We start from the raw sequence: 27959 nt of genomic DNA, 5'->3' as shown, positions 1-27959 counted from the left end.
AAATCAATTAATGTGATACACCATATTAACAGAATGAAGGATAAAAAAAGACATGATTCTCTCAATAGATGCAGAAAAACGATTTGAAAAATTTCAACAATTTTCATGATAAAACCTCTCAACAAACTAGGTATAGGAGGAATGTGGCTTAACATAATAAAGTCCATATATGACAAGCTCTTAGCTAACATCATACATAATGATAAAAACTGAAAGTTTTTGTCTAAGATCAGGAAAAAGACAAGGATGCCCACTCTCACCACTTCTATTCCACATAGTAATGGAAGACCTAGCAGAGTAAGAAAAAGAAATAAAAGTCATCCAAATTGGAAAGGAAAAAGTACAATTATGTCTGTTCACAGATGACATAGTTATATATAGAAGACCCAAAAGACTTCATAAAAAACTATCAGAATCAGTAAGTGAATTTGGTAAAGTTGCATGATACAAAGTCATCATGCAAAAACTAGTTGAGTATCTATACACTAACAATGAACTATCCAAAAAGGAAATTAAGAAAATAATCCCATTTACAATAGCATCAAAAAGAAAAAAAAATAGTAATAAAGTTAACCAAGGAGAAGAAAGACTTGTAAACTGAAATCTAAAAACATGGATAAAAAAATTAAAGACGATATAAATAAATGGAAAGATATCCCATGTTCATGGATTGAGAAGAGTTACTATTGTTAAAATGTACATACTACCCAAAGCAATGTACAGATTCAGTGCTATCCGCATTAAAATACCAATGGCATTTTGTACATAAATGTGAAAAGCAATCTTAAAATTCACATGGAACCACAGAAGACCCTAAATAGCCGCAGAGATCCTTAGAAAAAAGAGCAAAGCTGGAGGTATCACACTTCCTAATTTCAAAATATATTACAAAGATACAGCAATTAAAACAACATAATACTTGCATAAATAAAGACATATAGCCCAATGGAACAGAAGACAGAGCCTAGAAATAAACCCATGAATATATGGCCAACTGATCTTCGACAAGGAAGCCAAGAATACACAATGAGGAAAAGGTAGTCTCTTCATCAAATGATTTTGTAAAACCTGAATTTCCACATGCAAAGGGTTGAAATTGGATTCTTATCTTACACCAATACACAAAAAAATCAACTCAAAATGGATTAAAGACTTAAATGTAAGACCTGAAACCATAAAACTCCTAGAAGAAAACATAAGAGAAAAGCTTCATAACATTGATCTTAGCAATGATTTCTTTGCTATGACACCAAAGCACAGGCAATAAAGCCAAAAATAGACAAGTGGGGCTACATCAAACTAAAAAGTTTCTGCACAGCAAAGGAAACAGCCAGAAAAATAAAAGGACAACATGTGAAACGGGGTAAAATATTTGCAAACCTTATGTCTGATAAAATACTAATATCCTAAATAAGACACTCCTGCACTTCAATAGGAAAAGAATACAAATAACCCATTTAAATATGGTCATAGGACTTGATCACACATTTCTCCAAAGAAAACATACTAATAGCCAACAGGCATATGGAAAGATATTCAACATCACTAATTATCAGGGAAATGCAAGTCAAAACCACAATGATATTTCACCTCACACCTGTTGGGATGATTATTATCAAAAAAACAGAAGATAAGTGTTGGCAAGGATGTAGGAAATATAGAACTCTTGTGTACTGTTGGTGGGAATGTCAAATATTGCAGTCGCTATGGAAAACAGCATGGAGGTTCCTCAAAAAATTGAAAATACCATATGATAGTGCTGTTTAGGTCAACTACTCATTTTCTTTCTATTTGATCTATCAATTACCAACAGAAGGGTGTTGACATCTCCAACTATAACAGTGAATTTATGAATTTCTTCTTGCATTCCTATCAGTATTTTTGCCTCACATATTTTGACAACTTTTAGTTGCATACATACTTGTGATTATTTAGACTTTTTGGATAATTGACTTCATTTTCATTATATAATAGCTCGTTTCATCCTTGGCAAGCTTTCTTATTCTCATGTCTGCTTTGTATGAAATTAACATATCTACTCAAGCTTTCTTTTGATTAATGTTGTCATGATATATATTTCTTCATTTCTTTACTTTCGACCTTTCTGTGTTTTTTATATTCAAAGTGGTGTCCTTACAGATAACGTACAGACAGTTCTTGGTTTTTAAAATTTTTTTTAATTATTTGTTTACTTATTTATTTATTTTTTAATTGCAGTAACATTGGATTATAACATTATATACCTTTCAGATGTACATCGTAATATATTTCAAACTCTGTGTAGATTACATCATGTTCACCACCCAAAAACTAATTATAGTCCATCCCCTCACATGTGAGCCTAATCCCCCCTTTTGCCCTCCCCACCCCAGTTCTTGTTATTTTATTCACTTTGACAATGTCTGTTTTAATTGGTATATTTGGAAAACTCACATTTAAAGTGATCATTAGATTAACATCTACCATATTTATAACTATTTTATATTCATTGCATTTAGTTTTTGTTTCCTCTTTTCTCCTATTTTTCTGTCTTGTATGGTTTTAATTGAAAATTTTATATGAACTCATTTTATCTCCCTCAGCATATTAATTATACTTCCTTTAAAATATTTTTAGTGGTTGCCCTAGAGTCGGCAATTTGTAGCTTTAAGAAGTCCACCATCACATAACACTGAATCACTTTATATGTACTGCAGGCACCTTTTAGCAGAGTATTCCCATTTCCTCCCTACCATCCCTTGTGACATAGCTGTCATTCATTTTACTTATCGATATGCTATAATCATCCAAAACATTATTTATATTATTGATTTCAAGAAACGGTTATTTTATTTCAGTTAAAAATAAAGAAAATAAAGTATTTTATTTTACCTTAATTTATTTATTCTCTGATGTGTCTCCTTTGTTTATGTAGATCCAAGTTTCTGACCTATATAATTTTCATGCCCCATGAACAGCTACTTTTAGCATCTATTCCAGGACAATTCTGCTACTAATGAATCTCCTCACTTTTAATTTGCCTGAGGAAATCTTTATTTCTCCTTAACTTTTGAGAGATAACTTCACTGAATACAAAATTCTATGTTTTTTTTCTTTTATCACTTTAAATGTTTCATTCCATTCATTCTGGCTTGCATGATTTCCTATGAGAAATCCTCTGGAACTCTTACCTTGTCCCTCTATTTGTAAGGTGTTTTCTTTCTTTGATTTCCTTCAATATTTTTTCTTTTTCTTTGGTTTTATACAGTTTGAATATGATATGCCTAGGTGTATATTTTCTGCTATTTATCATGCTTAATGTTCTCTGATCTTCCTGGATATGTGGTTTGCTGTCTGAAAAATTCTCAGCTATTATTACTTCAAATATTTGTCATATTTCTTTCTGTATTTCTTCTCCTTTTGGTATTCCCATTACACATATGTTACATTTTCTGTTATTGTCCCACAGTTCTTGATGTGCCGTTCTTTGATTTTTTTTATTTTTGAATTTCATTTTTGGAAGTTCCTATTGACCTATCTTCAAGCTCACTGATTCTTTCCTCAGCATTCTTCATTCTGTAACTGTTTTATTTCAATATTTCTTTTTGATTATTTTCTAGTTTCGATCTCTCTGCTTATGGTACCCATCTCTTCTCACATGTTGTCTACTTTTTCCACTAGAACCCTTAACTTATTAATCATAGTTACTTTGAGCTACCTATTTGATAATTCCAACATCTTTGTCATAACTGAGTTTGTATCTACTCATTGCTTTTTCTCTACAAACTCTGTTTTGTTGTGTCTGGTAATTTTGTGTTTAAAACCAGACATGTATCAAATAATAGGAACTGAAGTAAATAAACCTCTAGTATGAAGATTTATGATAATTTGGCTAGAATTTGAGCTTGCACAATGTTGACAGTAGCCAGAGGTGTCAAAAACTTCCGCTTCCTCTAATATCCTTATTTTGTCTCCTCTCTTGACTTTGAACTACTACTCAGAGAGAGTTTATGTTTTATAGCTCTTTTAGCTGTGATCCACTGTTATTATACTGGAGATGTGTTGTATGGTGATAAGATGTGGAGGAAGGGAAGCCATCTATAATAGTATGATTAAATCTTAGTCTTTTAATGGACCTGTGCCCTTAGTCTATGACCTTCACATGTCTTTCTTGGTTTCCCCCCCAGATGGTGCTAGAGTGGGATAAATGTCCTTTTCCTCACGTGCAATAAGGTTCTGCTAAAGTCTAATAGTACTTTGTTATGGGGAGTGCTCTGGATGTATTTCAAAATGGCCATTCTTCTCCTCTCCCTCCCAGAGCCAAGAGAGATCTTTCTTGACTTTACCATGAAAACCTCATGGGATTCCTATGTTTTGCATAGAATGGAGGCTTCGCTAAGACTGTGGCCCCCAGAAGTTTGCCAGTTTCAATGCTAGTCCACCCTCCGCCTCCTGAAATTCATCAAAATTATTTTTTTTCAATGTGTTCACATTTTTCTTGTTGTAAGGACAGAAGTGACAACTTCTAAGCAATTTATATGTCAGAGTTGAAACTGAAAACTAATTTCTTTATTACACTCTTTATGTGTTGCATCCTTCCTGGGATGGCTCTATTTAGGAAGCTTGTGTGAGTCAGGGAGCAAAATGATGCTCTAAACTATAAGATATTCTCCTGATGTCAAAGGACTATGTAAGAGTGTGATTTTTTAGACTCAGGAAACTAGAATTAGGACAAATTGAATCTTTAATTTTTCCCTGACTCATTGATAATTAATTTTCTGTATATGTTACATTTTTATATTATTTCTGATTCAGCCTGATCTCCACAGCTTCTCAAGATTTCACGTTTAATGGGGTCCAGGAAAGCTTCAACTACTACTCGAGCACTTTTCCTGTTGTAGCAAACAAGTTATAACTGGTTTCGTATTTCAGGCTAAACCACTTACATGCCAGATTTTACTGAGATCTTCAGCCACAGCCATTCTATCTCCTTGTTGTCCCTCAAGTCTTCTTGACTACCAATTCTTTTGGCAGTCTTTCTCTTGTTTTTGTCATTTGAAGTTTGACATGAGTCTTATTTTCATTGCAGGTAAAATGGTTTTTTTTTTTCTGTTTATCACTCTTCTCCTTGTTTGCAGTGATTTATGAGGAGGAAGGGTGTATGGCTGGACCATGGTGGGTGAGGGTGAGAGTCATATGAGATAGGCTCACAGACATTGGCAGAGCAAAGATCATATAGGACTTTGCAAGCCAAAGGCAGGACTTTAGATTTTACTTTAAGTTTGATAGTAAGTCCTTAGAAAGAATTGAACTGAAAAGTGATGTGGATACAGAACAGAGATGGGCATTTTTATTGGACTGAAATCAGATGATTTTTTTGTATAAGAGGGAAAATGTTGTATACCACTTGCACTTGAGAAAGAGATTTAAAACTCAATACTGTTCACAGAATAGAATTTGGGATAGACAAATGTGACAGAGTTAGAAAAAAGTTCCCCCACACAAGTAACCCTGCCTACAACCTAACATCTTAAATCTATCTCTTATACTGCTGCTGGAGTAAAGTTTATAAAATACTAATCTGAACATGCCATTTCCATAATTTAGTCCCTTATTTGATTTAATGACTTTCAAGGCCCATAATGGTCTTTCTGGAGCATGCCTTTCTAGCATTCTTTCTCAATCTCCTACTGCCTTTTCACTCCAGGTATACTGGCCCACTTGCAATTTCGTACAGTTTTTGGGCCCTGATACTCCTTGGCATATCACTCTTTTTGTCTGCAATGCTGTTCAGTACTCATGCTCTTGACTCAGCACAGATAAAAGCCTTCTCTGACCATCTCTGCTCCCAAGGATGATACTCACCATATTTAACAAACAGTATAGCACAGGCACTAACCGACCAGAATGGTTACTGGCTACAGAGATCGTATTTTTAAAGTCAATAAAATAGGGCTTGACACCTGATAAACACTGTGTCACTATTCGCTGTTATAGGGAGAAAAGACAAATCAAAATATTTGATTGTTATGAGCTTGTGAGGAATTTTGTCTTGAATTTTTCTATTATTTCAATATAATATTCATTTTGGAGTATAAATGAATAGCTGAATGTATGAATGTGCCGTGACTTTTGTGGGAAATGGGAATGGGATGCCAAGAAGAGTGATCTGATCAGAACTGAAGGTCAGTATCAGTGGCTGGAGAGAGGGAGTGCTGTGTTAGATTATGGGGCTTTAATTGTCAAATGATGACTCTGGATTTGATTCAGTAAACAGCAGGATGTCTTTGTAGGAATGTAGTCACAGAGAATTACAAGTTGTAAGTAGTACCTGAAAAATATAAATTTGACCATAGTATGGAGAGTGGAATCAAGGACAAAGATACTTGAAACTAGGAATTTAGTTTGGAGATTGTTGTGGTCTTGCAAACGAAACCAGAGTAGTAGAAGCCAGAGTTAAGACAAAGGGCTAAATCGGATGGCTATTAAAAACAATGCTTTCTTAGTAGAGGATGAAAACAGAAAAAAGTTAAAAGGCAAGTAGGGATGCAGTCAAATAGGATAAGCAATTTTTACATGTCCATCTATACTAAACAATTAACGTCAGAGGCCTCATTTCCTTTGCCCAGAGCCAAATAATTGTATTGGGAATGAGGCAAAGATTAAGAGGAGAGAGCTGACATAATCATGTGAACAAATCTACAACAATCAGCACTGTGGAAAGGACAATGGTTTTCCATAGACATATCTATAGGATAGAGTGCAATCATGTTTGATCACACACACACTCACACACACAGCAGTAATACCTACGAGATACATGATATGTTTTATGATGAGTTCTGTGGATGAGAAGGTGAACCTAAGGGTTTGATAAGAACTGGAAATATATCATTTCTGGGTAAGTACTGTAGGCTCCTGAATATTGTTAGAACTAATCTTTAAGAATAGTATATGTTATTTGTAAACTCTAAGTGCTTTTGGTTAATAAATCCAATCAGGTTTCCAGTTTTATAAGTTGACAGTTTCTCTGGGAAACCAAGTGCTTAAATTTCTCACTGCCAAATAAAATTGTCTAAGCCAGTATACATACATTATCTAGATCAGACAGTAGAGAAGAAATAGCCCTAACTATATCTAGATGTTCTAAATGAAGTTTAATCAACTGCCAGGAATCACTAGCCTCTTTAAAAATGCTGGGATATTCAGCTAATGTTACCAAATGTATATATAAGATAGTCTATTTGGACAGGGTTAATAAAGGAATGAACAAACTTAGTGAACCAACACTTCAAAATTTGTCAAGGTTAAAAGATAGATTGACAAGTGGTGGACTTACATCCAAAAGTAACAGAATCTCAGCTGCCAGTATTCCTTAGATTTGGGATTGTTGAAATTCAATCCCAATTGCCAAAAAAAGGGCAATTTTGAGGAATATTTGGCTTATTCATGAGTTTATCAAGTACTGTATGTTTTTTGTCTATTCCTGTTTGTTTTCCTTTTAAAATTTGATTTTATTCCTAGTAAACATTCGTAGTAAACACTCTTGGCCAGTTGGCGGTGATATGATGCCAACATGTAAGTATTGCTTTGCATTTTCTTTGGGAAACAACTTGGGAATGTAGCAATATAATTATCAACCATTATAACTTGATGAATATTCTATTTCTAAGCAGTCTGTGTTTCCTTTGAGTTCCCCTGTGTTTAACAGTGAACATTGGCAGTAGCCAGGAAACAGTGCTCTTTGATATACTTAAACATTCTGAATGAAGCTTTTTTCTTTATTTTTAAGGCTTGGAAATACATTTGCGTATGGTAGGATTAAAAGTCTGAAATGAGTATCTAGGTTTAGCATTGGCAGTTCAGTTTTACCCCCATTGTAGGCACTTCTATGCTTCTGGGAAAAATTCCAGAACTGCCAATTATGTCAAAATATGTCTTACTAAGATATAGTCAGACATATAGTGCAGAATCCCATGATATGTATTAAATCCTTGCCCTCTTTCCTTCTAAGTGCTCCTTCAAATGAATCAATTTAAATCTCTAAAACTTGGAAATAGTAAAAAGAGATTTCCAGGGTTGGGGTGGTGAAATGGCCTCCTCACTTACGGTGGCAAGGCATCAGGACAGTGAAGTGCTGTCTTGCTGAGATTTGCTTACTGGTCAAACTAGAAAGCTCAAGAGATTGATTCTTCTTACACAGGAAAAAAACATAAAAACCAAAAAAATCAACACATAACCCCATTATATTAGAAATGTTTGGCATTAAGCAACAAATGATTGTCACCTACACAGTGAAATAGGCCTTTGGAAAAGGAATGGGAGGTGATATGGGCAGTGAATATTCATATGAAAAAGAAAAGCATCTGAAATTTAAATGAAAAGTCAAATGTCATTTTGAATGGAATTTTTTAAGTCTTTTAATATTCTGAAGAAATTTCTTGTGTTGAGGGTAAACTTATGTAAAGTAGAATGAGAAGTCATTTATAATAAGTGGGTGTCTAAGGACTGTCTTTTTATGAAACTGAATTTGTTTCAAGGTAGAGGAAAGAGAGAAAGAAGTTCAAGCTAGACTCAAATAATAAAAAACACAATGGCCATTGATGTATCCTTCCAAATAGACAAAAGCAATACAAAGTATCACATTTTCAATGCCAAGAACTCCAGGGAACCAACATTCTATAGAAGCTGAGAACCTATCTTCTACTGTCGGAGGAAATATTCTAATTTTTTTCCTTAAATTAGCATTTCATTTTTAAACACTGTAAAATAATCTAAGTAGAAATAAATTAATAGAAAACAGACAATTGTCTTGGTTTTAGGTTTTGATTTAGGAAAATAGCTTTCCAATCATGGGAAGATAGGAAAGTGCATAACAAAATACAAAATTCAGGTTTTCTTTTTATGGGAAAGTCACATTTTCCTTTTGATTTTATTTGCCTTAAAATACTCGAAAGGGAAGACCAAGAACATAGTTAAACGTGCTAATAAACTTCAATTCAATGGTATACTCAGTTCCATGTTTCTTATTCTATAATTCTTCTATTATTATATTAAGCTACCATGTTTGTTGAAATTGAGTAGGAGTGCATAAAACAAATTTTGAGGGATAAAAATATGCTAATTAGTGATGATTGAAATTTAAATTACACTTGTTCTGAAAGCACTGCTGACTTTATCTGTTGTTGCCTACACTTAGAATTTTATATCACACCATTGAAGTAACGCTATATTTATTAATTGACACACATAACACATTCACAAGGAATCGAACAAATGTGATATTCCTTCCCGTGCCATAGTGTTGCATTTACGAACATTGTTTGGTGTGTACAGTGGTTGGGATATGCCCAAAGAGAAGTATACATTTTTGGTCAAGTGTTTCTATGATGCTGACTCTGAGGCATCTGACTTCAGGCAGACTTCTTGATAATTACTGTTTACAAACATTGTATCAGAGGAGAACAGGAACAAACTCCATGCCCAGTTTCCCTATAATAGGACTTTCATTAGGTGTGGGACATAAAGGGTGCTAGCTGAGAGACTTCACTTTCCTCTGGTAAGGTGACCAACTCTACCAGTTTGCCTATGAACTGAGGGTTTTCCCTGGGGATGTGGAAATTTCAGTACTACAACCAGGACAGGCTTAGAAAATTAAGGTGGTTGGTGTGGTAGGTTGAATTCTAAAATGATCTTTAAGCCTTTGATGTACACACCCTGTATGGTTCCCACCCCTTGAGTACAGGCAGAAACTGTGAATGGGATATCACTCTCGTGATTAGGTTGCTAACCAGTTGATTTATGGTTAATCACAAGGGAGATTATCCTGCCTGGGTGTGCCCTAATCAGATGGGCCCTTACAAAAGGGACTGAACCATTTGCGAAGAGAGAGATTCTCCTGTTGACCTTGAAGAGGGCAGCTATCGCGAATTCTACAGCCCCAAGGAACTCACCTCTGCCAACAACCAGTGAACTGGGAGGAGGCACTAGAGCCCCAGATGAAATCACAGCCCCAGCCCATACCTTGATTTCATCCAGGTGAGGCCCTGAGCAGATGACTCAACTAACCTGTTCCTGGACACCTGACCCGTGGAAACTGTGTTGTTTTAAGCCACTGAATTTGTGGTAATTTGTGACACAGGAATAGAAAACTAATAGTATTGGTTTTTCTACTCTAGAATGGAATACAATTTGTAGCCTTGCCACTTTTTCTTGGACCTAAAAGAGGTCACTTTTCGGGGCCGGCCTGGTGATGCAGCAGTTAAGTTCACATGTTCCACTCCTCGGGGGCCCGGGGTTCGTCGGTTCGGATCCCGGGTGCGAACGTGGCACCGCTTGGCAAGCCATGCTGTGGTAGGCATCCCATGTATGAAGTAGAGGAAGATGGGCACGGATGTTAGCTCAGGGCCAGTCTTCCTCAGCAAAAAGAGGAGGATTGGCAGCAGATGTTAGCTCAGGGCCAATCTTCCTCAAAAAAAAAATGTGACTTTTCTTGAGTCATAGCATTATTTGTTCTAAGAATCATATGCTTGAAGAAAGTGTGACAGAGCCAGTTACCATGCACAGACAACCAGCTGTAGGAATAGTATGTGGAACCAGCAGAGGGTTCCAGGAAGGAAGTGGATGGGAATAGTCTCTCAGCATTCAAGGAATGAATGGTCTCCTACATGGAGAGAGAGGATCAACTATAATATAAAGGAAAGAGAGGTAGCAAAATGGAGCACATTTTTATTAAGCAATGTAAAGAGCAGAGACTTTTAAACACTACTCGGCGACCAACCAATGGGTTATAAAATCAATTGAGAAGGTTGCCACCACCAATGCTAGATGTAACAGACTGGACTAGAATAAAAAATAAGTAAATAATTGCAGGTAGTAAGCATAAATATTGTGTTGTGAAATTTTTGTTTCAGTTTTATATCTATATCTATCTATCCATCTTTCTCTCTCTCCATACTGAGTTATGATATAAAATAAGTCACTTACTGCGGATTTAAAGCAATTTTTGGAAGCACTGATATAGCGTAATGGCTTAAAACAGGGCTATTGAACCCTTGTTGCAAATTAGAATAATTCTGGGATGTTTGGTTTTTGTTTTATTATTGGTGCTTTGACCCCCACCATGAATTTAATTGAAATCTCTCGGGATTAGACCTGGTATACATATTTTTGAAAAGCTCTCCAGGTGATTTTGATTGCAGTGAAATTTGAAAACTACTGGATTAGAGCACAGACTTTGGAATCTGTATACTTGGGCAAAGTGCATGATCTTAAAAAGCCCCAGTTTCAACATTTGTAAAATTGGGGTAACTTTAGTACCTACCTCATGGAAGTGTTCTGAAAATGACATAGGGTGAAATGGAGAAGATAGCCCAATTTGCGGCACAGAGTTAGAACAGTGCAGTAAACAGGTACTTGCTATTAATCTGTATAGTATTTTAAGAACAGTTACAAATTCGTGGGAAAATGCCATAGGTCCACACCTACACAGTTCCAGATTCGAGTTCTCCATACTCTGAGACTAAGATCATGAGGCTCAGGGCCTGTGTGGCTGAATCCGAGGATCATGCCCTCCATGGAAGTGACAGTGTTTCTGAAACAGAGGTGCTGGTCAATGTGGAAAACCAAAGACGAGGTCAAGAGCTGAGTACCACCCAGAAGGTCAGCGACCTGGCCCCCATGGTTGGGAGCTCCTCATCCTTCCTGTTCCGGAGAGACTGCTCCTTCAGTGAAGTGCCAAGATCACCTCGGCAGTCAGCCTACCTGAGCCACTCTGCTGGTGACCTGCCATTCACCCTGAGGTTGATCAAGGCAAGCATTCAAACTGTGCTGACCACTGTTAATGCAGGGAAACAAAAGCATCTTCTCTTTGCCTCACTGTGTCTTAAAGACTGGATATTCCTGGCATTCTGTGGAGGTCTCAGCTCACTGGAGAAATAATATATGACTTTTTAATTTCCATAATAAATCAGGTTCTACCAAAACAAGAAGCCTCATGCGCTTTTTTGTTTGTCTTTAGTATTTTCTCTTTCTTTTGTTTTTGGTGAGGAAGATTGGCCCTAAGCTAACATCTGTTGCCAATCTTCCTCTTTTTTTTCTCCCCAAAGCCCCAGTACGTAGTTGTATATCCTATTTGTAACTCATTCTAGTTCTTCTATGTGGGATGCCACCACAGCATAGCTTGATGAGCCGTGCTAGTTCCACGCCGAGGATCTGAACCAGCGACCCCTGGACCACCAAGGCGGAGTGTGCAAACTTAACCACTACACAACCAGGCTGGCCTGTGTATTTCATTTTTTAAAATAAACTGAACAGGTATTATGGGGACACTTTCATGAGGGAGGAGGAACCCACGAATGCCGTCTTGGAAAATGGTGATACACAAAGTTAGGATACAGAAATTTGTCCGAAACAAGGGACCACACAGGGCAGGACAAGATGCAGCGTATCTTGGCGTAGCTTTCCCATGGCTCTAGCTCTGTAAGGTAATATTTTTCTTCAGATTACGTTGTGCACATATGACGGGGCTCTGCTAAATCTGAGAAAATAGTGGAAATTTTCCCATACCCTAAATTTTAATCTTTGGGATCTACCTCACCTTTCTGAAAGAATTTATACTGGCAATCGATGCAACTGGTTTAAAGGGAATGTTTACAAACTTGTGCTCCTTTAGTTCTTGAACAAAATAAAGAACTGAAAACAGCCAAATCCTCATCTGAGGAAATAGTGACTCCTATTTTCAGATGCTTTGTGAAGCTCATTTCCTTGGTGTCAAATAGTCTGCTAGGTACTTTATAGTCTTTAATTCACTTAATTCTTGCAATAATCAAATGAGGTAGACATTGTTCTTTTCATTTTGTAGACAGAGAAACGAGGCTCAGAGTGGTTAAGTAACTTGTATAAAGTCACAGAGATAGTAAATTGCAGGGCTGGAATATTGTATTAGTCAGGGTTCTCCAGAGAAACAGAACCAGTAGGATGTGTATATTTATAGAAAGAGATTTATTATAAGGAAATGGCTCAGGCAGTTATGATGGCTGGCAAGTCTAAACCTGCAGTGTGGGCTGGCAGCCTTGAGACCCAGGAAAGCTGATGGTGCTGATGAAGTCCAAAGACAGTCTGCTGGAGAATTTTCTCTTGCTATGGGAGGTTTTTTTGTTGTTCTATTCAGGCCTTCAACTGATTGAATGAGGTCCGTCCACATTATGGAGAGCAATGTGCTTACTCAAAGTCCATGATTTAAATGTTAATCCCTTCCAGAAACACCCTCCAAGTTCACACATAAAATTAACCGTCACAGATATAAACCCAGGAAATCTGACTACAGAGCTCTTAATGTTTTTGAGCATTTAACACACAAATGTGTATTACCAAGAATTTCCAATGTGTTATTTAAACCTCATAACGATCTTGTGAGGTCAGTACTATTATTATCTTTATTTAACAAATGAAGAGAATAAGGCTCAGAGAGACTAAGAAACTTGCATATAGTTACACAGCAAGTAAATGTTAGAGCTGGAATTTGAATACAGATTTCCTAAATAAAAATCCTTCCTTGCCTCTTTACCATATGGCCTCCAAGGTAGTTTGAAGTGACTGGGATTTTTTTTCCCATAAGAAGTGGTTGAAAAAAATGCCAGTTGAATAAATAATCTATAGGTAATTTTATTAAAATTCAATGATCATATTTATATCATATATATTTCAACATATATTTGTAGTAACTGCTTTCCTTTGAGAAACCCCATGTTCTTTGTTCTACTCTGGAGATCATAATAAAAAGATAATATGTAGTGTGCATATACGTGTTAAGTACTCTTCTAAGGGTTTTACACATGCTATGATTGTCCCCATTTTACAGATGAGGAAATTGAGACATAGAGATGTGAATGGCAGAGCCAGGACTCAAACCCAGGCAGTTTGATGCTGGAGCCTGAGCTCGTCACTTCTACAACATACTATCTCTGGTAATAACACACAATTTTGAGAAATTACTACTAACAGCGAGCATAAAAAGTTGGGACCTGGTATTTTCATCACATCTGTGAAAGTCATAGAGCCATGAAGAAGGCAAAAATAAAAGAAGCTAGGGAGCCTTCAAAAATATGACGAAGGCTCATAGGCAAAAATGGGGTGAATTTAGAGTGGATGTAATTTTAGACAAAGATTTCATGTTTCTAATTGATGGCGAAAAAGTGGATGTCTCAGTTCTGGAGACATTTAAAATTGCATAGTGCATTAGACAATAGCCCTTAGGAAAAAGTCCTAAATTGTAAGGATGCAGGAAGGAATTCTATTTATGAAATTGAAAGATCTGAGTTCCTTTTTATAACATGTCTTTTGTTTGGACATTTATACGATTTAAAATTTCGTGATTCTTTCTACATTGCCTCAGCTTTTGAAACTTTGTGATGGAAGGCTGTGTAAGTCCTTTTCATTTAATTGTTTCCTGAAAATTATTATTTATATTGATATTTTAGTTGAGGTAGGAAATTTGGTGAAATATGAGAACATTTAGTTCTAGAAAAGGGAACAGATGGAAATTATGAAGTCCACCACAGTCGAATTCTGTGTCTCTGTGCCCTTCTTGACTTCTGTGATCTTTAATGACAGCATTGTAGTATCCATAGTCAGCGTTGTTCCATCTGTTTATATGCTCTGTGGAAAATGGATTCACTTTGGAACCGTAGAGAAATGTCTATCCCCTTGTTTTAGTGTATCAATGGATAGATTTATCCCTTATATATTAATTTCATATTTATTTTGAATCTGTGTACACTTATTTCTCTCATCTCTCTGTCACACATGCATACAAATAAACACATGTGCACACACATGCAATAAGGATACAATCAGAATGGTAAATAGAGAAAACAGAGATTAATGGTATGGGGGAAAAAACTTTTTGGAATGAAGTGATTTTTTTACTATAGGCTACTTGTAAGGAATTGTCTTAAGGTATTTATATGAGCCCCCAGCCTCATTGGGCTTTTGCAGACTTTCCTTTCAGTAATTCTTATAAGATGGAAAGGCTCAAAATTGTTAAATACCACTGTCCCCTTAATAAACAACACCATCAACATTCCACTGAGGAAGGAGAAATATTGAGGTACAAAACAAAACAAGAAGCTCAAATCAAGTGCCATAGAAAGAAAGGGCAGAGAACCATATTATAGTGAATATCCTGGAACAACAGCACGAGTGGTAGTTGATTTCACATTCTCTTTCAAGCTTTCAGCACTTAGAATGATGAAACAATTACCCTCCTTCACAATCCTAAACTGTAACATTTCTTGCTGCTCCAGCTCTTTGGGATATATGTAATTTATTCATAGAGGAATGTACTTATGTATCTGCTATTATTTTTGATTTCCTTCATTATTGGCTTCATGGTTTTATAAGCTTACTCCTTCCTATCCTCCTCCACCATTCCTAAATGTATTGTCTGGGAAATCACACTTTGTTACACTTTGATAAAAGAGAAAACAAAATTGAGTACAATCAATAACTTCTAAGAGTTCTCAACACTCTAAGTTTTTATTTTAGATGCAATCAGACTGAGTCCAAAACACCTCAGTATTCTATGCAACTGGATGAAGGAGAAACAGGGTGGTTTTCTTACACACAGCCTGCTTGAAAAATAAACCCATTAATTAAAGCATTAGAGAAATTCTTTCACAGCCTGTGTGGAGGCCACATACTGTAGTGTTGTCAAAAATGATGTCTTTTATTCTTTTACCAAGAGAGAGATAGGTTAAATTTAACATAAAATTCGAAGTTTATGCTTGATTGAAACGACATCTATTTGTGAGAATGCCCAATTAGCTCTGAAGAACACAGAAAATACCCTGTAGCACCCTGGGCGAGGAATGAAGGGCTGGAATCTGGGCTAGGCTACAAAAATGAACACCTGAGACTCCACTTCAGGAAAACTTTAATCTTCTTGAGATTTCAGAGAGATAAAGATATTAGTAAGTGGCCAGATGCTGGTATTGAAAGCCAGATTGCCTTTGCTATCCAAGTAATTTGTCTTTATTTGAATAGCTGGCAAATACTTTCCTGACAACTATCAGGGCACTTCTGGAAGTGTTTATGAGTGACACATTTTATTCATCAAGAAATTAATGGATGATATTGTGATTGCCAAACTAAGATTACACACGGAAAACCATAATGAAGGAGAGAGAATTTGTTCCCTCTGCAGACATTTTCTTTTCTCTTCTTCCCTTTTTTTCTCACATGGCTTTCTTTTGTTGTGGTAATGCAAAACTCAACATGCCTGGTAAAGAGAGCTGTGAAGGGGTTTGGGGATTAGTTCTCATAAAGAAAAAAATGTAGAGAATTCTGCAGGTGACAAAATAAGTAATGAGGCATGCTAGGCTGTATTATTACTCCTTCTTCAGAATCCTTAAACTGTGTATTGTGCACACAATGCTAAATCTATTTCAGATGAGACAGACAATCCCCTTTGTGGGAAAAAATAACTTTTGAATGGTGCATGCATTTTTGCTGATTAGAGACTTATATGTTTCTTGAGTTTTGGAAGCAGAAACAGTATGATTGAAAAAATTAGTCCAAACTGATTGGATCCTACAATATTAATTCAAATGAATATTGAAATAATATTCAAATAACTTCCTTAGACAATGGAAGAGTAGTATGAATTGTTAATTAAATTGGTCATTTTGCCAAAGTCCCTTATATACCAGTTACTACAGGAAGGTATGGGCTTTTCTTTGCTGATAAGAGTAATGGATGGCTTATATTTTAAATAAAATTCTTCACTACAAGGAAACAGTTCTCCTTGGGGAAATGGCTGATTCCAAGACTGGGTCACAGAAAGTACTAAAAGAGTCTGGAACATCTTGCTATGTAAGAGAGTAAGGAATTACTCAAAAATATTAGGAACTTGTTAAAAGGACGTAAGAGGCAAACTGAAGGATTTTCCAATGCCCAATATGGGAACAATTTAAGCAACAAAATGAATAATACTAGTAATGGAATGCAACCTATAGAATAAAATAAATATGCAGGAGTCCGTATTGATAAATGTGAATAATGTATTAAAATAACTTGAAAAGAAAAGAAAACTTTTTTTTAAGGTATTCTTTTTTTGGTGAGGAAGATTGGCCCTGAGCTAACATCTGTTGCCAATCTTCCTCTGTTTTTTTTCTTTTCTCCTCAAAGCCCCAGTACATAGTTATATATCCTGGTTGTAAGTCACTCCAGTTCTTCTATGTGGGATGCCACCACAGCACGGCTTGATGAGCAGTGCGTAGGTCTGTGCCCAGGATCCGAACCAGTGAACCCCAGGCTGGCAAAGTGGAGCATGTGAACTTAACCACTCGTTCATGGGACCAGCCCCCAAGCTCTTTCTTAATATAGTATTCCAATTGATAAATGGAAAAGAAATGATGGAACTAAAAAATTGTCATTTGGCATGTAAGAATTGCCATAGGCAAGAATAATAAATGGATTCTAGCATTAGTAGATAAAAATATGATGTGAAATAATATTTGCATAGTATCTCTCTACAAGATATTATCAATTACACAGACAAAAATAGCAACTTTACAGTGAAGAAACCTAACAGACACCTCCTTAAACCAGTAATAAAAATTAAAATCACCATAATAATATCAATATCATATACCTTCTGATATGATGCACTGAGAAGGGCACAGACTTAACTTCTATGATATTATTGTCAAAAATGCATAACCTGACTATAAACATGAAGAGACATCAGAAAAACCCCAATTAAGGGAAACTTTACAAAATAACTGGCCAATATTCTTTAAAAGCATCAAAGTCATTGTTATGGGGCTGAATTGTGATGCCACCAAATTCACATGTTGAAGTTCTAACCCCCAGTACCTCAGAACGTTACCGTGTTTGGAGATGGGGCCTTTGAAGAGGTGATTAAGGTAAAATGAAGTCTTAGGAGTGGGCTCTAATTCAATAAAAGTGGGGTCCTTAAAAGAAGAGATTAGGACAGAGACGGCACAGAGGGAAGACCATGTGAAGACATTGGGAAAAGACGGTTATCTACAAACCTCGGAGGGACATCTCAGAAGAAATCGAGCCTGCCAACACCTTGATCTCAAACTTCTAGGTTTCAGAACTGTGAGAAAATACTTTTGTATACGCCACCCAGTCTGTGGCGCTTTATTATGGCAGCCCTAGCAAATTAATAGTCAGGAAACACAAAACAAGATTGAGAAATTGTCCCATACTGGAGGAAACTAAAAAGACATGACAACTAAATGCAATGTGGGATACTGGTTTGGATCCTGGAAGTAAAAAGAATATTAGTGGCCCAATTTGCAATACTTAAATGAGGTCTGTAGATTAGTTAATAGTATTGTATCGGTATTAAGTTCCTAATTTTGACAGGTGTACTGTAGTTATGTAAGATAGTAAAATTTGGGGAAGATGTATGGAGGGCATACAGGGATCTTTGTACTATTTTGCAAATCTGAAAATACTATAAAATGAAAAGTTAAAAATTAAAAACATATTAATAATACAAATATTCTTAAAATAAGATATTACTTACATATATTGCTTGACACATATTTGTTGGAAGAATTTATTTTTGTGATTTGGGACATGTTGTTTTTGTTATGTTCCTGAGAAGTAAATAATTACCTGTCTTCCATGTTCAATTTCTTTTTGAAATCTCTTTATTTTCCAGGCCTGAATGAATATTTTATAATATCTCTATATAAGAGGAATCCCTATATCTCACATGTCATGGTACATTTAATTAAATTCCTTCAAGCTGAACTAGTTGATGTCCGGGCAGTACAGTCATGTGAGTACAAGCTTATTATTAAATAATTTATAATTATTGAGTATTAAATATGCCTTTGCACAATATCATTCAGCAAATATTTATTGATCATTTAATATGTGCAAGACCTTGTGGATAGAGAGGCAAATGAAAGATAATCCTTGTCCTGCAGGAATTTACAATCTAGAAGGTGAGAGAGAAAAGAAAATGGAGGGAAGATAAATTAACTTCTATTGCATAGCTACTAAGGGCATCTTTTTTGGATAGACACTATTAAGTTCAGTTTTACAGATATGGAACCTAAAACTCAGAGAAGTTTTCTTGATGGAATAAAACATGAGCTGACAAAGGAAGAGTTAGAACTGGGGGCATGATTAAGCGAGAAATTGTGTTCTGGGGAAAGTATGTGCAATGACTTGGAGCCACTGAGATTATGCTGTATTTATAGAGCTTAAGAATTTCAGTATAGCTTTAAGTATAAAGATTTGTAAAGTTTTCTGTTGCTTCAAAAATACTAGGAACCACTGTGAAGATAATTTGAGATTACTTTGTTTCTAAAATAAAATCCTATAGTTTCAATTCCAGTTCTTTACTGTAATTTTCAGAGGATCTTAGGTTGATGTATTTATGCATATTAGTTCACAATTGAGTCATAGCTATCTATATAGCTGTGATGAAATACAGTGTACGATTTTGTTATAATAACAGAATACCTAGTAAATCTACTATAACCATGAGAATATCTGATCACTCATAGTAGTACCTTGAGCTTATCTTCTGATTTGAACAGAACAAAAAAATCTAAATAAGGAAGGCAAAATGCTGCCTGGATCTAACTTCTTCCACTCCTCTCTTTACATTTTGATCTTATCATGGGTACCAATAGCTATTTTTAAACAATGTTTTTAACCTCATCTAATAATGTATATGATAGATAAATCCAAAATTTCTGTTACATTGATTATCATCATCATTGTAGCTTACAGATAACTTATAACAAAGTTATAATGTTCTACTTTTTCATGAGGACTATGGTGAAATTGAGAACATGAATATATCTTCAAAAAATAACATAGATGGATAAATCGGAATCTATGAAATCAGTTACCTACAAGACATGTGTGTGGGAGTTAGTGTGGAAGGGATGACGAGGACGTGATAGTCATTGTGATGCTCTATATATACAAAGAATAAAATTAAGTAAACTAGGATGGAGGAAAAAATGCTTTCTAAAATTGAATGCAGATAGAAACAAATGTGCCCAGCTGTATTTCAAATCAATAACATAATCAAACTTAAGGGGAAAAAAAGAACTAAAATATATAATCTTTAAAAATAGTAGTTTGACTATAACTTTCAATCTAGGTGGATACAAGAACTTGAAATGTAATTGAAAATAACTCGAATATTTTTTGATAAGTAGATAGATAAATATATAGATGATAGATAGATAGAAAATAGATTGACAGTCTGAGAAATTTGTGCTGTAGGATCAAGCAAGTGTTTAAATGTGTGCTTAATTTTGGAGGGGAGATGGAGTTTTCATTATGGAAGAAAGGAGATACAACTATGGAATAGAGGAGGGCAAGAATTATGTGGAGATAGACTGTAATTAAAGATATTAGTATAAACTTATGATTTTCTAGCTCTGTCAGCTGAAAGGGCCTAGAAGCAATAATGTCCCACATAGCACCAAGATCTTGGCCTCTAAATATCAATCCCTACTAACAGGAATGCAGCTCTTTGAAGAAATATCTGATGCCCAGATGATGTAGGTAAAGCACAAGATGAGCCTGGGACATCTTGTGCCAGAAAGTAGAGACAGTATTCAAACAATGATGGCATATCCAAAATATAGCTTGAAGGGGTTCCTACTGGTCAAATCTGGGACAGTTGGAACATCAAAATAAACAAGAACAGCAATGTAATGTAACCTATTGATTTTTTTAAAAAGAGGAATCCATGAATTAAAGCTGATTGTAAAGGGGTATATGATTGATAAATACATAAATTAAGGCGGTGAGAAAGTGCTTTCTTACAGCAGAATACTTACTAGTAAATGTGAAGAAAGTGCTGGTGTTGGGTGAAAATCAACATTGTGTAACAATCATGATAAAGATTGGTTCAGGCAGGAGTCATTGGTGGATATGAAATCTAGGGAGGAGGGGTGAGAAATTGATGAGGAGCAGGGTAATGGCATGACCTCAAAGTGTCTCTACAAAGAGAGACTATTAGTTACAAGGGAAAAGCTAACAACTACACAATGGAGAAACCTGATAACACCTTGACAAGATGACCAAAATTAACATCATCAATAAATCACAGATTGTCATTGTGGGCCTCCAGTTGTGACACACTGAATAAATGAGGACAGAGCAATATGTATTATTCTGCCTGTGGATGAATATAGATAGATACATACATAGTTACATAGATAGAGAGGCACATAGAAAAATAGATGATAGATAGATAAACAGATATACAGATGATAGAAGGAAGAAGGGTGAAAATTTACAAATTTGGAAAATCTACGTAAAATATATGTTGGAGTTCTCTGCACTATTCTTGACATTTATCTGTAATTTTGGAGTTATTTCAAAATAAAAAAGTGTATAAGAGAGTAGATCTTAAATGTGCTCACCACAAAAGAAATGATAATGATGTGACATGATGGAGGTGTTAGCTAATGCTATGGTGATAATCATTTTGGAATACACGTGTATCGAATCAACATGTTGTACAACTTAAACTTGTACAATATATCAACTATATCTCAATAAAGCTGGAAAAATTTCCCACATGAGAGACACAGTTAAATCTAAACGATAGCCCCCTTAATAAAGAACTATTTTATATTTTAAAATAAAGTATAAAAAACAAAGTTCTTGAGGCTGGCCTGGTGGTATAATGGTTAAGTTCGCATGCTCAGCTTCAGAGGCCCGGGGTTCATGAGGTCGGATCCCGGGCATGGACCTATGCACCACTCATCAAGGCATGCTGAGGTGGCATCCCACATACAAAATCAAGGAAGACTGGCATAGATGTTAGCTCAGGGCCAGTCTTCCTCACCAAAAAAACAAACAGACAAAAATAAACAAAGTTCATAGGCACAGAAACAACTTTCTTATCCCTCATTTGTTAAAAGCAGTCTGTGGTAAAAATAACCTATGAATATTATTAATGAACTTTCATTATCAGTAGTATTTTTGTGTATAATGCTTAGAGTTTTATACAAATTTTGCGTATATTTGTTTTTTCTTATAACATTCCTGTGATCGAGATATATATTTTTCTTTACCTTACAGTTGACACAAATCCAGATGCAAAACATGTTCTCTTGGATCTTAAATGTAAAAATGTTCCTATTAATTTCACATTTTCTCAGAATTAATTATGTTTTATTGACACTCTTTTTGCAGGAGTGAAAGGAATGTAGTTCTCTATTTTAATGTTTTTTCATGCATTTAGGTTTGGAGTCATTTGTGATACCATTCTATATGTAAACTGTCACATTTCATTTGAAAACATGAGCTCCTGTCTAGAATCCAGCAGACATATTTGGCTTTATTCTCTATCTGGTTTATATATGAAACTTTAAAGCTACTTTTTTTTATTACGTATCTTTGGCTTTTCTCCAGATAGTTCATCGAACCATTCATCTATCTCTGCTGGTAGAGTATCAATTTAATATGAGAGAGTGATCAATATTACACATAGGGGAATGAGACAGAGTTAAGAAGGGAAAAGTGTAAGCAGCAGAGAATGAGTTACAAATGAATGGGTGCATAGGAAAGGGTATGACCTTGAACCTTAGACACACTGATTTGTTCTGTGGTCTTTGCACTTGCAACATTCCAGTATGACCTGGCAAAGAAAGAGTTGTGTGCTCACATTTACGTTTGCTCCTCTCTCCTACTTTTCCTGAGACTACCAGCTGCTGCTCTAACACATTTCTCTAAATCAGAATAAAACTCACAAAATAAGAAGAGTTGAATCCTTCTCTTCACTCCCCATACTTGTAATCCACTCTAGCCAACTTTTTCTTTCTTAAACAACTCATTCTGCCTGGAATTTTGGGAAATATATGATCTTTTGTGCATATCTAGAGAGTTGGTTTCACCTCTGCCTGCTTCATCCCCAAACGCCTTTGCCTCAAGCCTGAATCTATAAAATTCTGACTGAGTGGCCTTTCTGAATATTCATTGGCTACTTTGACAAGTTCCTAGTTTCCTGAAACTTTTGTGACTTTGCTCTTTATTAATATCTCTGGGATTTTTTTCTAGCACCCAGAGGGAAAAATGGTGCATAATTTTAGATTCCTGAGCTTTTCTTTTCATCTTCCTTTTTTGTTTAAACTTGCCTCATGTGGCAATAAATACTCCCCCTTTCTCCAAGGAGTCATTAAGAAACTTTATGTTTCCATGATTAAAGCAATAATCTTCCCTACCATCTCTTTTAAGATTGTAGGTGGTTATAACACATTCAGCCAGAGGAAGTTACCAACTGCGGTTCTTACCAATTTCAGCCACCTGCAATACCCTTCTGCTTCCTTTTGTTCTCTCATACCATTCATTGTTCTAATAACCTCCTTTTCTTTTTTTCTCTTTGCACACTTTCTTTTAAATGCCATAGATAGGAGATTGTATAAAGAATGGGAAGCTCTTTCCTTACCCCAAAAATGTTTGAAGAGTTTCTATTTTTCCCCCTTGACAAGCTTTTTGATCCTAAGTGGGAAGTGGATTACTCCAGCTGTCAATTCACCTAATTGCTATGAAAACCTGATGGAGCCTTCAGGACCAGCCCATTTCTGCTAGAGACCTTAATTCTCAAGTATTTTCATCGTGTGATAGAGCTTTATTTCGTATCATACTTGTCATACAAGGCAAATCACAAGAAACTGTGAAGAATGAAATAGTACAAGGCAGCTCATCGTCTCAAGCTAGTTCTTCTCAAACTATGGGATTGTCACCTCTCAAAATCTAGCAGAATTAGGGACATAAATGAAAGATATGAAGTGAAAACAGCATGATTTTAGCACATCCAAAAGTGTTGCTGTGGTAAGAAGCGAAAAGTTCTATTCCATGGCATCTTTATTGCCTAACTAGACCATCATACTCTTGGCTGCCCTGAGTTAAAGAACAGGCTTGCAGATGAAATGGGAAATTACTGAATATGGCCACCTGCCCTAGCACTTTAGACAGACATGGTGAAATTTGTGCCAGTGGCTTGACAATTGGAATACTCAACTCTCAGAAAGGCCTCCTGCAGTTTCACTTGCATACATTTCTCCTCCCTCATTTGGATATCCAAATTTCCAGTTGTTTCACAAAGCAGCATAGGATTTTTCAGCCTGAAGTATCTGTGGCTTAGCAACTTGGCCTTAACTTGCAGCTCAACAGACCAGCCTGTGATAGGAGCAGCTGAAAGCCCTGGGTGCCTGCCAACTCTGCCGCCGTGTATGCAAGCCGCAGCTGATTGGGTTGACCCAAATTTCTGTGAATGCAATATTGCCCTTGAATGTGTAGGCACAGTTCAAATGTCGGTGATAGATACTGATATCTAAAATTTAGAGAAGTCCTATTCCTTCAACATTAAAAAGGCAACAGCCAATGAATTTAAATCAGAATGGAAAAAAAATGGTATTACGGTAGCTCCCCCCCTTATCTGCGAGGGTATGTTCCAAGACTCCTCAGTGGATTCCTAAAACCGTGGATAGTACCAAACACTATATTTACTATGTCTTTTCTTATACACACATATTTCAGATGCAACAGCAAAACTAGCATGAATTTCTTTTTCCTTCTTCGCAATTTCATGGATAGAAGATTCGTTCTTACCAAGATCTTAGCAACCTCAGCATAAGATTTTTTTTCTTATTAAATTGATAACTTTCACCTTTTCACTTAAAAGAAGCACTTTACAGCTTCTCTTTGGCATATACAAATTGCTATCATCACTGTTCTTGCGCTTTGGGACCATTATTAAGTAAAATAAGTGTTACTTGAACACAAGCATGGCAATACCACAACCAGTCGATCTGATAACCCAGAGGGCTGCTAAGTGACTAACGAGTGGGTAGCTTATATACACTGGATATACTGGACGAAGGGATGATTCAGGTCCCGGGCAAGACGGAGCAGGATCTTGCAAGATTTGGTCACGCTACTCAGAACAGTGCTACTTAAAACTTATGAATTGTGGGGCTGGCCCCACGGCCAAGTGGTTAAGTTCACATGCTCCACTTCGACAGCCTAGAGTTTCAACGGTTCAGATCCTGGGCGCAAACATGGCACCTCTCATCAGGCCATGCTGAGGTGGCATCCCAAACAGCACAAAAAAGAAGGACCTACAACAATATACAACTATGCACTGGGAGGCTTTGGGAAGAAAAAGAAGAAAAAAACCTTTACGAATTGTTTATTTCTAGAATTTTTCATTTAATATTTTTGGACCAAAGTTGACCCCGGGTAACTGAACCATGGAAAGTGAATCCATGAATAAAGGGGACTACTGTACTGTAATGGCTCTAATGCTTTTGTACCTAGATTGAGGCCTCCAGTAATCTGTGACTTTGCCATGATGTTGTTATCTTAATATCCTGGTAAGAATTCTCATAAGGAAATTCCTTAAATTTGCCTGGTTAGGCTGAATGCCAACACGGAAAAGAAGTATATTATTAAATTAGAAAAAGTTCATTATTTTTTTCCTAATGTTTTACTGTGGGGTAAGATTTTGATGGCATTACAATAACTAATTTGTTATCTTCTCTATATAAGAGGTGAACAGATTAAACAAACTAGCTTGCTATCTACCAGATAGAGAAATGTATTTTCATTTTTCCTGATTATTATCTATGCAGGTAATTATACTTCTTTACACATAATTAAAGTGAAGGTTGATTTCAGTTCATTCTTCTCAGTGGTAAAATTATCAAGTTAGTTCTCAACTAATTATTTTCTGTAGTATAGCACTGTTTCAGATCCCTGTCACATTCCATTTAGCAAACACAAAATAGCTCTGAATTAGAGTTATCACAGCCTGGGACTTTTATACTATTAATTTGTAGGGGAAAAAAATCTTTAGATGGATGTTATCCAAGCTGAAAATGAATTCTTTTGAAAGAATCTAATTGGTTTTTGTTTTTTCTTCATCTAGTTCTAAAATCTCTTGCCCATTCACAATCTCTGCTCTAGGTGGGTTTTCCTCTTTTTAATTGAAGGTTGCTTAATTTGTTCAAGTCTAACTCAGGCTTTTCTCACCAAACAGTGAGGTTGAACAATTTATCATTACTCTGAGTGTGTGCTGAATAGTTTTTCAAGTTTACAGGTATAAGATGCTTATTTTTGGAAACAAGGAAAGCTTCTGCTGATATTGCACAGCAGAAATATGCACATGGTAAAAAAAATATTAATCATGGAGAATTAGTGAACTCGCTTTGAAGAGAAGCTTTACACTCTAATTACATCCATGAGGCAGGGGACCCATTATAAAAGAATCTTTGCCTCACAAAAGGAGCCAGTCCCACTGAAGTTCCCTTAAGAGACACATTTCCATGGTGTGCTGTTAATACTATTTTGATGGCAAAATTTTAGCATACATGCTCTTTTTTTAGCACCAGATCATTTTGCAATACTAGATGCTGCTGTATTCCTGAGAAACACAAAATTAGACTTATAAGGTAAATTGAAAGAGAATTGACTTTGGAAATACAACTGTTACAACCTGAATCTAGTGGACACCCTTGATATGAATTATTGTTTCAGTGTGATGCTGCTGATTGTTTAATGGTTAATAAATGGTTAAATAGTTGTTAATTATTTAATGGTCCATAGTGCCTCGTTTCTAGTAGTTGCTGAAAAATGTTTGCTAAAATTATTCTTTTATATTGGATTTGCTCTGTAAGAGATGTACTGTTATTGTTTTTGTTTGTTTTGTTTTGTTTTTCATAATTGGTCTATGGCTCTATTTAGCTGCTGCAAAATGTAGGGTGAAGTGATTTTCTTAAGTTTCTTCCAGCCCCTGCACTTTATGGTGGCCAATATGTATTTTTCCATTCCATTCTCATTCCCTAAACTTCCTTTACAGTCTGTTCAACCATTCTTCCTTTGTCCGTCTTCTTACTACTACTAGAAATGGCCTTTTGCTTTCCCTTACTCTCCTTTCTTTTATCCCAAGAGTAAGTTTATTAGCAAACGTTGCTCTAAAATTATCTCTCATCACCACTTATTTTTAAAAATTGTTTTAATGTTTTATTATAAAGATACTATATGCACATGGCAAAGAATTCAAGCAGCACAAAGGACTTACAGTCATATGTCTCCCTCCCTCCTCTAATCCTCAGTCATTTGATACTGAGAGGCAAATGCTGATCCCAGTCCCTTCTATGTTATCCCAGAGACATTCCATCATAAATGACTATATATGAATATCTGTATCTCTTTTTATTGAGGCAAAAGTTCACATAACATGAAATTAACCATTTTAAATTGAACAATTCCGTGGCATTTAGTACACTCACAATGATATGCAAGCACTTAATCTAATCAAAATCATTTTCATCACCCTAAAAGAAAACCCCATACCTATTAAGCAGTTATCACCCATTCTCCTCTTCTCCCAGCCCCTGACAACTACCTATCTGTCTTATGTCTATGAATTTACCTATTCTGGATATTTCATGTAATTGAAATCATACAATGTGTACTCTTTTGTTTCTAGCTTGTTTTATTTAGTATAATGTTTGTGAGGTTTATCCACATTTTAGCGTATATCAGTAATTTGTTGCTTTTTATGACAAAATATTATTCATCTGCATGTCTATACCACAATTTTTTTAACCATTTATCCATTAATGGGTAGATTGTTTCCACTATTTTGCTCTCGTGCATAGTGCTACTATGAACATTTGTGCACAATATTTATTTGGGTAGCAGTTTTCAATTCTTTTGGATATGTAGTTGATAGTGGAATTACTGGGTTATATGACACTGCTATGTTTAACCTTTTGAGGAATCATCAAACTGTTTTCCACAGTAGATGAACAATTTTACATTCTCACCAGCAATGTACAAGGGTTCCAGTTTCTCCACGTTCTCACCAAAATTTGTGATTTACTTTTTAAAAGAACTTTTAAAAATTTTACTTAGCCATCTTTGTAGGTGTGAGGTGGTATTTAGTTGTGGTT

This window comes from Equus przewalskii, chromosome X, assembly GCF_037783145.1.
Source record: "Equus przewalskii isolate Varuska chromosome X, EquPr2, whole genome shotgun sequence".
In the NCBI taxonomy this organism is placed as follows: domain Eukaryota; kingdom Metazoa; phylum Chordata; class Mammalia; order Perissodactyla; family Equidae; genus Equus; species Equus przewalskii.
The sequence above is the reverse complement of the archived record's forward strand: the minus strand, read 5'-3'. Positions refer to the sequence as shown.